Consider the following 12,385-nt stretch of genomic DNA (forward strand, 5'->3'; position numbering starts at 1 on the left):
ATCCTATGTTCAGTTACTATTTTTCTATTATACCGTGCTGTTACATAATTTATATATTTAAAATTCCACATTCAGAATTGTAATATTTTATAATTGTGTATAGTTTAATTAACTATGTACAGTCTATTCAAATTCAAGGAACCATTGAGAGATGTTAAAAACCACTTAGAGTGCTCAAACACTTTGAAATGCAGTTTTGGCAATTTAAATGTCAGGGTACCTCTGACTTATGGAAACTGAAAGGACCCTGTAAAGATTATTGAATATTTTACTGTAATGAAACTGAAATATTCTAATATATGGAAATTCCTAGTTTTGTTTCTAACCAAATTAATGTATTTCTAGCTTTTGATAATTACTTTTAAGACTACTAGTTGCTTAGATTTTTTTGTTTTCAATTATTAATAGCAACAGTCTATTATGGTATTTGAGAAAACTAGTAATCCCTTAGTGACTAGTAATTTTAAAAGTAATGTTTTATATAGGATCTAGTATCAAAGTCTATCAGCAGCTAGAAAGGATACTACATAAATACCTAATAAAATATTCCACTTCCTCTTAAAATTAGGGAATTGTGTGTAGTTGGAAATTCGTCAGGTCTGAAGGTGAAAGATACATCTTTTATTATCATGACAGAATACAAAATCTAGCAAACCCGTGACTGATACTGGCACCCAAAAGTAAGTGTATTACTATTGTTTCTAAAAAGCGAGTCCTGTTTTTAATCTGACTTTATTATAAGTTACCAGTGAACTTTTCCTATGAACATGAGGCTTCATAAGAGCAGTGCTATTTATGTAAGGTCAAATTTGTGGGCCGTATTTTCAGTTGTCCTGATTTAGTAGGTCTACAATAGAGGCTTTAAAATCAACTGTATTTCTATCAGGCAACCTACATGGTTCTGATGTAGAAGATCCATGGACCAGACTTAGAAAAACAATGGTCAATAGGAGCTGTGAATATTGGCTCCAATTCCATTCCACATATGTTTCTTTTACATTCTCTGTATAAGTTGCAATTCACACTTTGCTCAAGGTATTTTTGGTATGGATTTTAAAATTATTATTTTTTTTAATTGAAAGATAGATTGAATTTATCATGCACAACATGATGTTTTGAAGGATATATACATTGTGAAATGATTCAATCTAGCTAATAGATACTTTGCCTCACATAATTATTATTTCTGTGGTGAGAACAATTTATATCTACTCTCTTAGCATTTTTCTAGGATACAATATACTCTTAACTATAGTAAACATGTCATACAGTAGATCTCTTGAATTTATTCCTTCTAACTAAAATTTTGTGTCCTTTGACCAACAGCTCTCTAAGCCCCCACCCCCAACCCTACCCCAACCATCCCTGCCCCTGTTAAACACCATTCTACTGTCTACTTCTATGAGATCAACTTTTTTAGATTCCATACATTAGCGTGATATTTATCTTTCTGTGCCTGGCTTAATCCCCTTAACATAATGTTCTCCAAGTCCATCCATGTAGCAAGATTTCCTTTCTTTAAGACTACATAGGATTCCACTGTGTTTATACATATGTATGGCTTTTATCCATTTATTCATTGATGGCTACTTAAGTTGATTCCATATCTTGGCTCTTGTGAGTAATGCTACAGTGAATATGGGAGTGTCACTATCTCTTTGACATGTGGATTTAATATCTTTTGGATATATATACAGTGGTACAGCTGGATCATATGGTAGTTCTATTTTTAGTTTTATGAGAAAGAGACTGTTTTCCATAATAGCTGTACTGATTTACATTCCCACCAAAAGTGTGTAAGAGTTCTCTTTACATCTTAACCAATACATGTTATGTTTTGTCTTTTTGATGATAGCCATTCTGACAAGTGAAAGATGATATTTCATTGTGGTTTTAATTTGCATTTCCCTGATAATAAATGATGCTGAGCATCCAGAGCAAAACACATGTTAGTCCGCAAGTTTCAAAATATTTTAAAAATCAAAATCATATAATGTATCTTCTCAGACTACAGTGAGTAAAACTAGAAATCAATAGCAAGAGGGACTTTAGAACCCATACATATACTTGGAAAACAACACACTCCTGAATGACCATTAGGTCAATAAGAAAATTAAGATTTATATTAAAACATTTCTTGAGAGAGAGAGAAATGGAAATACAAAATATTAATTTCTGTAGGACAGAGAAAAAGCAATGCTAAGAGGAAAGTTTATAGCACCAAACAACTACATAGACAAAAAGTGAGGCTGGGCTCAGTGGCTCACTCCTATAGTCCCCACACTTTGGGAGACTTGGGAGGCAGAGACAGGCAGATTGCTTAAGCCCAGGAGTTTGAGACAAGCCTGGGCAATATGGCAAAACTCCATCTCCACAAAACATGCAAAAAGTATCCTGGTGTAGTGGCATATGCTGTAGTCCCAGCTACTCAGGAGGCTGAGATGGGAGTGTCACTTGAGCCCAGAAGGTTAAGACTGCAGTGAGCCAAGATCGAGTCATTGCACTCCAGTATGGGCAACAGAGTGAGACCCTATCCCAAAAACAAACAAAAACAACAATGAAAAAAAAAAAAAACCTCAGAAAGATTTCAAAGAGTCTCATGATACACTTCAAGCAACTAGAAAAGCAAAAATAAATCTAACCCAAAATTAGCAGAAGGAAGGAAATAATAAAGATCAGAGCAGAACTAAACAAAATAGAGACTAAAGAAACCAATACAAAAGTTGGCTATTCAAAAATATTTAAACGTTTGTTAAACTGCTAACTAGACTACCCAAGAAAAAAAGCAAGAAGCCCAAAACAGACATCAGAAATGAAAAAGGAGACATTATGACTAATACTATGAAATACAAAAGATCACCAGAGATTATTATTAACAACTATACACTAACCAACTGAAAAGCCTAGAGGAAGTGAATATATTCTTGGAAGCATACATCTTACCAAGATTCCACGAGGAAGAAACAGGAAGTCTAAACAGGCCAATAATGAGGAGCAACATTGAATCAGTAATGGAAATTCTGTGAACAAATAAAAGCTCAGGACAAGATGGTTTCCATGCAGAATTCTACCAAACATATAAAGAAGAATGAATACCACTTTTTCTTAAACTATTGTAAAAAATTGAGTGGGGAATTCTCCCTACTCATTCTATGAGGCCAGCATTATCCTAATACTCAAACCAGACAAAGACACACACAAAAAAGCTATAGACCAATATCTCTGATAAATATAGATGCAAAAATCCTTACAAAATACTAACAAACTGAATGCAACAACACATTAAAAAGATAATGCATCATGATCAAGTGAGATTTATCCCAAGGATGATAGCATAGTTCAACATATTCAGGTCAATAAATGTGATACATCATGTCAGCAGAAGGAAAGACAAAACCCATTGGATTATCACAATAGATGCAGAAAAAGACAACTCTGAGCAAACTAGGCATAGAAATATCATACCTCAAAATAATAAATACCATATATGATAAACTCACAGCTAACATCATACTGAAGGGGGGAATTTGAAAGCATTTTCTCTAAGAAATGAAACAAATGGTGAAAAATGCCCACTTCCACCATTCCTATGCAACATGGTGCTGGAAGTCTTTGCCAGAGAAATCAGTCAAGAAATATAAATAAAAGCCACCAAAATTAGAAAAGAGTCAAACTGTCCCTTTTTGTGGATAAAATGATCTTAGGTCTAGATAATCCAAAAGACTACCAGGAAATTCTTAGAACTTATAAACAAAGTCAGTAAAGTTGAAGGATACAAAATCAACGTACAAAAATCAGCAGCATTTCTATCTGCCAATAATGGCATAACCAAAAAAGAAATTAAGAAGGCAGTCTCATTTTCAATAGCTACAAAAAAATACCTAGGAATAAATTTAATCAAGGAAGTGAAAGACCTCTACAAGGAAAACTGCAAAACACTGATGAAAGGAATTGAAGAAGCCACAAACAAATGGAAAGAGATTACTTGTTCATGAATCAGAAGAATTAATATTATTGAAATGACCATACTACCCAAAGAAATCTATGCATTCAATGTAATTCCTATCAAAATACCAATGCCATTTGTACAGAAATGTAATACACAATTCTAAAATTCATATGGAACAAGTAAAGAGCTGAAATAGCCAAAGCAACCCTGAGCATAAACAACAAACCTGGAGGCATCATACTATCTGACATCAAAACATATTACAAAGCTATTGTAACCATGACAGCATGGTATTTGTATGAAAGTAAACACATAGACCAATGAAACTGAATAGAGGACCCAGAAATAAATCCACATATTTACAGCCAACTCATCTTCAACATAGATTCCAGGAGCATACATTGGGGAAAGCACACTTTCTTCAAGAAATAGTGCTGGGGAAACTGTATAACTATATGCAAAAGAATGAAACTGGACCCCTGTCTCTACCATATACAAAAGGCAACTCAATATGGGTTAAAGACTTACATGTTAAACCTGAAATTATAAAACTACTAGAAGAAAACAGAGGGAAAATTCTTCAGGACATTGGTCTTCAGAAAATCTTTCTAGGGAAAGATTTTATGGCTAACAGCTCAAAAGCATAAGCAACAAAACCAAAAATAGACAATTGAGATCATAGTAAAGTTAAAAGCTTCTGCACAACAGAGGAAACACTCAACAGAGTGAAGAGGCATCCTCTTGAATTAAAGAAAATATTTGAACATTATTCATCCTACAGGGCATCAATATCTGGAATATACAGGGAACTCAAACATCTCAATAGTAAAAAATAATAATTCTATTAAAAAGTGGGCAAAGGATATGAATAGATATTTCCCAAAAGAAGATATACAGATGTTCAACAAGTATATAAAAAATGCTCAATATCATTAATCATCAGGGAAATGCAAATCAAAACCACGATGAGACATCATTTTACTCCAGTTGGAATGGCTATAATTTTTAAAAGACATAAAATGCCAGATGCTGGCAAGGATGTGAGGAAAAGGGGACTATTACACACTGTTGGTGAGAGTATAAATTAGTACAACTACTATGGAAAACAGAATTACCATAGAATATAGCAATCCCACTACTGGGAAATATGTACTCATGGTTTATTGCAGCATTATTCACAAAGAATAGTGGAAAGATATGGAATCAACCTAAGTGCCCATGGTGAAAGATGGCCACTTTCACCACTTCCATTCAACACAGTACTGGAAGTCCTTCAGTACTATGGAAAGATATGAAACAAACCTAAGTGTCATCAAGGGAACAACAGATAAAGAAAATATGGTATATATTCATAATAGAATACTACTTGACCATAAAAATAATGAAATCATGTCATTAGCAATCACATGGGTGGAACTGGAGAGGTCATTACATTAAGTACAATAAGCCAGGCACAGAAAGACAAATACCATATATTCTCATTTATACGTGGGAGCTAATAAACTTGATATCATGGAAATAGAGAATAGAATGATAGATACCAGAGACTGGGAAGGGTGGGTTGTAGTGAGGGTTGGAGGGGGGCAGGATGAAGAGGGGTTGGTTATGGATATAAAAATATAGTTAGATATAAGAAATAAGTTATAATATTTGAGAGCAGACTAGGGTTACTATACTTAGCAATAATATTATGCACATTTCAAAGTAACTGGAGGACAGGACTTGAAATGGTATCAACAAATAAAAATCATAATCACTCGAGGTGGTGAATACCCCAAATATGCTGGCTTAATCTTTATATGTTCTATGCACGCAATGAACACTCACGTGTACCCCATAAATTTGTAAATTATTATATATCAATAAAAGGAGAAAAAAAGAATGCTCTAAAACTGGGGGAAAATCAAATGGAAATTAACTTACAGCTAGACCTTGATTGTGCCTATAATTCTCAGACTGCAAATGAATGCTCAGGAGTTGTGACATTTGAGAACTCAGGAAGTGCAAAGGCATTTAACACAGGTATCAATCATTTTGTTCTCTGAAAACTTTTCTTCCCATTCAAGATATATAACACAAAGTGAAAATTAGCTCCATATTATTCATGTGAGGTGACGGTTGCTATCTGTGTCTATAAACTCGACCAGGTCTTGGAATTGAGGCTAAAGAGAAAAAAGCCGAAGCTACTAACTTGTGTTATTTTCAGTTAAGAGGATGTGGAAATTAAGATAACCCTCAGTTTATTTATCTCTAAAATGATGATAATGGTATTTGACTTTAATATTTGGAAATAAATGAAGAACATCCAAGTGAGAATAGACAGTTTATTTATTCAGACATTACTGTAGCAATAAAGTCAGCTACCATCACTAGCACTTGGCAGAGATTCAAAGTCAGGCAGGGAAATGGAAAAGCCTTATAATAAAAATCATGGAAGACCTCAGGTGTGATGTGTTTGGAGCATGTTAGCATGGGAAAGCTAGGAGTCAGTTAAATGGAAGTGACACATCCTGTGTGATTTGTTTAGGGAGTGTATTTGGCTTTCTCTTGTTGGTTCTCAATTAAAAATTAGGGCAAAATATAAGAAAGCTGGCAGCCATTGACCAAATCCTTACTATTCCAGGTCAGTTGCTGCAAAGGTTGTGGTTTGGCCTCCTGGACTTGTTGATGCAGAGATTGTGGGCCAGAGTTCTATCAGATATGGTCTAGACATTATTCATTTGTATGTTCAGTCTTCATGGCTAACAGTTTTTTTAATGAGAATTGAATTGGAATGAGTTGAAAAGATGCCTGTTGCTGTTTTTGGAAGTAGTGGAGGTAGCATTAGGCGGTAAGGTGAAGGCAGCAGTATCTGGAAGAGAGAAGTAAGGCATGTGGCTCCACTGATGTCAGGAATGTCTCAATAGGTTACCTTGAGCTAGGGGAAGAGCACTTGGAGAAATTCTCCTTCTCAATCCTGTCTAAATGTAGAGTAGAAACATTGCCCTCTGTTTTCCTAGCTTATAAACTGTCCACATTGCTCTTCACAAGGATCCTTGATCCCCTGGGTATCTGAAACTTTAGGCTCTACTTCTAAACTGATGCAAGTGAACCCCAATATTGGGACCCAGCCAAGAAGTGTTCTTGGCATCATGCAGGAAAGAATTCAACAATGAACCAACAGAGTAAAGTGAAAGCAAAGCAAGTTTGTTAGACCAACAGAATACAGGAAAATGGCTGCTCCATGACAAAGCAGGGCTACCCCACAGGCACCAGTTAGCTAGATTTGTAGCTACTCCTTAATTATATGGTAAATAATTTTCTAGAAAAGGGATGTGGAGTTCCTGGAACTGAGGGTTTCTCTCCTTTAAACCATATAAGGTAACTTCCGGGCATTGCTGTGGCATTTGTAAACTGTCATGGTGCTACTGGGAGTGTCCTTTAGCATGCTAACGCATTATAATTAGTGCATAATTAACAATGCGGGCAACTAGAGGTTGCTTTCATCCCCATTTTGATTTTAGCTGGTTTCTTTACTACATCATGTTTTGATCAGATCCTGTTTTCATCAGTGGGATCATAACCCCACCGATTTGGAGACCAAGTCCTGCTCATCTCCTACCTCAAAACTAATGAGAGAGGGCCCATTTTTCTAACCTATGAACTTCTATAGCTAACATTTCCTTATCTCAGAATTATGAATAGGTAAACAATCAATTTGTAATCAGAAGAAGTTACAAACACATCATATAAGAGCTATCTAGTTAATGATTTAATATTATTTTATCTTGCTACATATTTATGACATTTTAAAGCTTACCTCTTGTAAAATATTCAGACTTATATCTATCTTGTTTTCTTTTTTTGTTTCTTTGTATCTACCCTGTCCTGATTATTCAAATTCTTGGCATCAGCAAACCTTGTTGCTAAGACTTTTAATCATTGCTTAGCTGCCTTGACTATAGGTACCTTGCTATGCACATTGCAAAAGTCACCTTCTTATACACACCCACACGAGCACACATATTCTTTAAGTTCTGTTCAGAAATACCACAGTCCCTTTGGCCTCTCCTAGACCTCCTCATTTCTAGAGTCTTTCACCTAATCTCCATTCTTGATTGCCTTTCCCATGAGCTGAATGACTAAACACAAATATCCTACTGACCTCAATTTCCTGTCCTTCTGCCGTTTTCACTCCGTGTTTCCTCTAGATCTGTTTCTTCACCTTCCCTTCCTTTTTTTCCTTCCTTCCTCCAGACCAAAATATATATTTGTTCTAGCACTACAGTAATTCTCATTAAATATTTAAATCTCATTCTCCTTTCCTGTTTCTATTGTATACTCCAGAAGCACATCCAACATTCTGGCTTTTAGGCTTCTACATTCAATACTAGAGAAAACTCATAATGGTCCAGCATAGTGTCACTGCAAGTTCAGAGAGCCACCCCACACTGCTTGGCAATGCCACTATGGGTCCAACTCGAGGCTGTCTCTCATTCCTCACAGGTGCAATTTCAGACTTTTACTACTCCTCCAGTACACTGTGCACCACCTCTTCTCTCAAGAAGGAAATTCCTAGCTAACTTTTCTCACCACCAACAAGGCTTATCTGCAAGATTTTCTTATTATGTTACTCAGAGCAATTCACATTCTTATTTATGCTTGAAACTAATTATTCCACGTAAACTCTGGATCTCATTCTCTTCCTTTCAGCAGGGGCCTCTCTCCTTTACCTATGTCTCTTAAAAATTTTATTCTTATTGTTTTTTAGACTTTTTCTCTAAGGTTTTGTCTGTGGTCACATATTTATCTCTCACTTTTTGAGCAATCTTATTTACTCCATAATTTCAGCTGCCACATATATACTGGAATTTTTTAAATCTACATCAACAGGTTTCAGAATGCCTTTGAAACTTCAGACAGGTCTACCTAATTATCTTCTAGATTCCTCCTTTTCTCTTTTCCTTCTCACCCATTAGTCAATAAGTTCCAACAATTTTACTTATTAACTCTTTAAGTTAATAAGTAAACTGCCAAATCATTTAGAACACAAATGTAACTAAGTCCTCCTATGTTTAAAATCTTTTAATGATCCTTATCATATTTGGTTTAAATGCAAACTCCTTGACATAACACACAAAACTTTTCATGATTTGACCCCTGCATTTATCTCTCTAGTCTTTTATTTCCCAAAGTGTGTTCAGAAAAACACTTACTCTGTGAAAAGTCTGGCATGATGAGGTGGAGGAACAGGAAGGGAATGGAGGGCTTTACCAAGTTTTTGAGAAACTAATACTTTAGTATTACTCCTTAGAGAAGTGGTTCTCAATTTGGTTCCTGGAGCAGAAACACTAGAATTACTTGAAAGGTCATTCTCAATACACATTTTCAAGCTTTACCCTAGACCTAATGAATCAGGAACGATGGGTCCCAGGACCTAGCAACCTGTCTGTGTTTGTGAGCTTTCCCGGCAATGCTGATACACACTAAAGTTGGAGAACCACAATCTTAGAGAATCACCATGCATAGTAGCATATTAAAGGCTTCAGGAAATCTGAATATAACATATTTAACTTTGTTTAAGCAAAAATTTTTAAGTTGGTTGAGCCCTGGCCCTTGTGTGTGTAAGTACGCGATACTAACATAGAGTAGAAGAAACGTTAGAGAAGCACACTTCATCAAAAGCCCATTTTACTAGTAATTATTCAAATATAGTAGGCATCGGTCATGTGTTTTTGTGTTTACGTAGCCTGTCTTTGCATTTTTCTTTTCTTTTTTTTTTTTTTCTGTGATGGAATCTTGCTCTGTTGTCCGGGCTGGAGTGCAGTGGCGCTATCCTGGCTCACTGCAACCGCCACCTCTCAGGTTCAAGCAATTCTCCTGCCTCAGCCTCCCAGGTAGCCGGGACTACAGGCACGTGCCACCATGCCCAGCTAGTTTCTGCATTTTTAGTAGAGATGGAGTTTCACTATGTTGGCTAGGCTGGTCTCTAGCTCCCGACTTCAGGTGATCCACCCACCTCAGCCTCCCAAAGTGCTGGGATTAGAAGCATGAGTCACTGCGCCCGGCCTGTCTTTGCATTTTTCTACCAAATGTCTCCTCCCAACCCTAATCTTGTCAGCTCCTTAGAAGCAGCATTTCACAATTACATGTTCATTGTATGAATACATTGAATGCCACAGAAATATTTTATAACAGTTTTTAAAGTATTGTATAAGTTCCACTAACTTGAAGATATCATTTGTTATTTCAATACTTTCTTTTGCATGTAATGGCTCTTTCTATATATTGATCTCTTCGTGATGGAATATACTTATATTTTCTTATCTGATATCATGAAAGTGTAATATACATCCCATCAGCTTGTCTGTAAAAGCTTTTCTGTATGTGCTTTTCTGTAATGAAATATCCTTTGTAAACATGACCATTGGAACTCTCTTCAGATAATCCTACAACCTGGCAACTTTCCACTTTCAAAAATTACCTCCCCATTATAACCTTGCAGATTTTCTTTAAAGTCTGTTTCTTCAATAATCTATTAACAAAATAATTTTAATCACTATTGTAATAATCACTATAATTACGATTGATTTACTGGGTCATATTTTAATGAATGTATTTTTATTTATTATTAAATGATTTATAATTCCCATATTTTCTTGATATAACAAATTGTTATTTCATAACATTATTCATAGTAATGTTTCAATCAGTATGAATACACTTATTATAAGCTTTTCTTAATTTCTACTATCATAACCTTAATTTTTCCAATCATAAGGTTAATGCCTTATTAGATTTCTAGGGTATATTGAAAAGTTTTACATAGATAAACTTAATTCTTAAGAAATTTATAATACACCAGATTAGACCTCAACCCTTAAGCATGCAGTCTCTTACAATGTGCTATTAAGGTAGAGAAAGCCTGATTTATGATAGTATTGTGTGCTATGTGAAAACTTAATGATTCAACATCAAGTTTGATTTATTCTAAAGCAACAAACATAGTAGGATGTGAAAAATAGCATCATCAGTAATCTTCTGGTGTCATAAAAAAGAGTGATGGAAATACAATTTGTGACAGGTAAGGGATTTGGGAATGAATGTATATTTCAACTACTTCTGTCTCTCCTCCTTTCCATGTCACTCTTAGCAAAATGATGAGAAGTGACTGTGATGTTACACATATCATGTATAATAATTTTATTTCATTTAATCACATTACTTAAAACCTATAAGACATATAGTTTGGTTATGTACATATGACGATAATTAATGATACTGTTCTAATACCAAATATCTCCCCACCGTGGCCATTGAAAGCAGTTTTATTTATAACCTTCACAACGCACCAGGTTATCTGGATTTCTAAATCCTTTAGAAATCTATTGAGCTTAATATAATGCACAAATAATTACATTATTGTGGTGATAACAAAATCCTGTTCACAAAATAAAAATAAATTTTAATAAAAGTTCTAACTTAAAAGACAGTAAAGCTTGATATTTGTAAGCCTGCATTACTGCCCATTACTTCCTAAAGTTGACTGACATAACGAAGGAATTGAAAGAGGAAGCTTGCCAAGAACTTTCAAGTTGTTTTCGGGGATCACATGTACATACTTCTTAAGATCTTTGGAGACTGCTTATAATTCATTCTGGACATTTGAAGTATTTTATGTCAGCCACTAATTTTTTTACCATTTTAATTTAGTTCTGCAAGTTTTAACATCTGCTGCATTTCAAACATAAATGTAAATCAACGACTCTTGGATGTACCCTAGGGAAATACATGCTCTTAAAAGTACATTATAGTCTAAGACTAGAGAGTTCTCTAGTATTAAGTGAGTTTACTATAGGGCTATCTTTTAAGTTAAGTGAGAATAATAATTAAATGACAACTCAACAGAATATGGTTACATATCATGATTTGCACTGGAAAATACGCATATACAACCATTCAACTGAGAGGGTAGTTGACCTGGTTACAGAAGACATGGCAATTGGATATGGCAATAGTTTGGGCCAAATAAAATCTAATACTCATTTTACACCAGAGTCTTTGAGTTTCCAGAGCCATAAGTTGATGTTTTCAAATATCCCGCACCTATAAGCTTGCAAAGGATTTAGCAAAAATTTCCATACACTTAAGTGAAAATTTATCTCTGCCTATTTTTTTAACCCAATTTTAACAAGTAAATGTAAAAGAAGTGCTCTAAAGGAACACCCACCAAAATAAATGACCAAATTAACTTATCTAGATGTTGTAAAGAGTTGCATATGTTGAGTATGAAATTTATATGTGCAACATTCAAGATTGTTATTGTACTCTGTTAACCTCAAAGTAAATCTAGATCATCCTATGTCACATTCTGCTTTCTAGAATGACAGTTGAAGATTTTGAGGAGTGTGGTAAATTAAGAAAGATTCAAAGATGATTTTTAAAAAGGAAAAAAGA

The 12,385-nt window shown here is 34.8% G+C and overlaps 1 protein-coding gene across 2 annotated transcripts in view; it reads left to right on the plus strand.

Moving 5' to 3' along the window:
- UNC13C (unc-13 homolog C) overlaps window positions 1-12,385 on the plus strand; it is a 690,142-nt gene that overhangs the window by 417,746 nt on the left and 260,011 nt on the right. The window lies entirely within an intron of this gene.

This window comes from Theropithecus gelada, chromosome 7a (assembly GCF_003255815.1).
Source record: "Theropithecus gelada isolate Dixy chromosome 7a, Tgel_1.0, whole genome shotgun sequence".
Classification (NCBI taxonomy): Eukaryota; Metazoa; Chordata; class Mammalia; order Primates; family Cercopithecidae; genus Theropithecus; species Theropithecus gelada.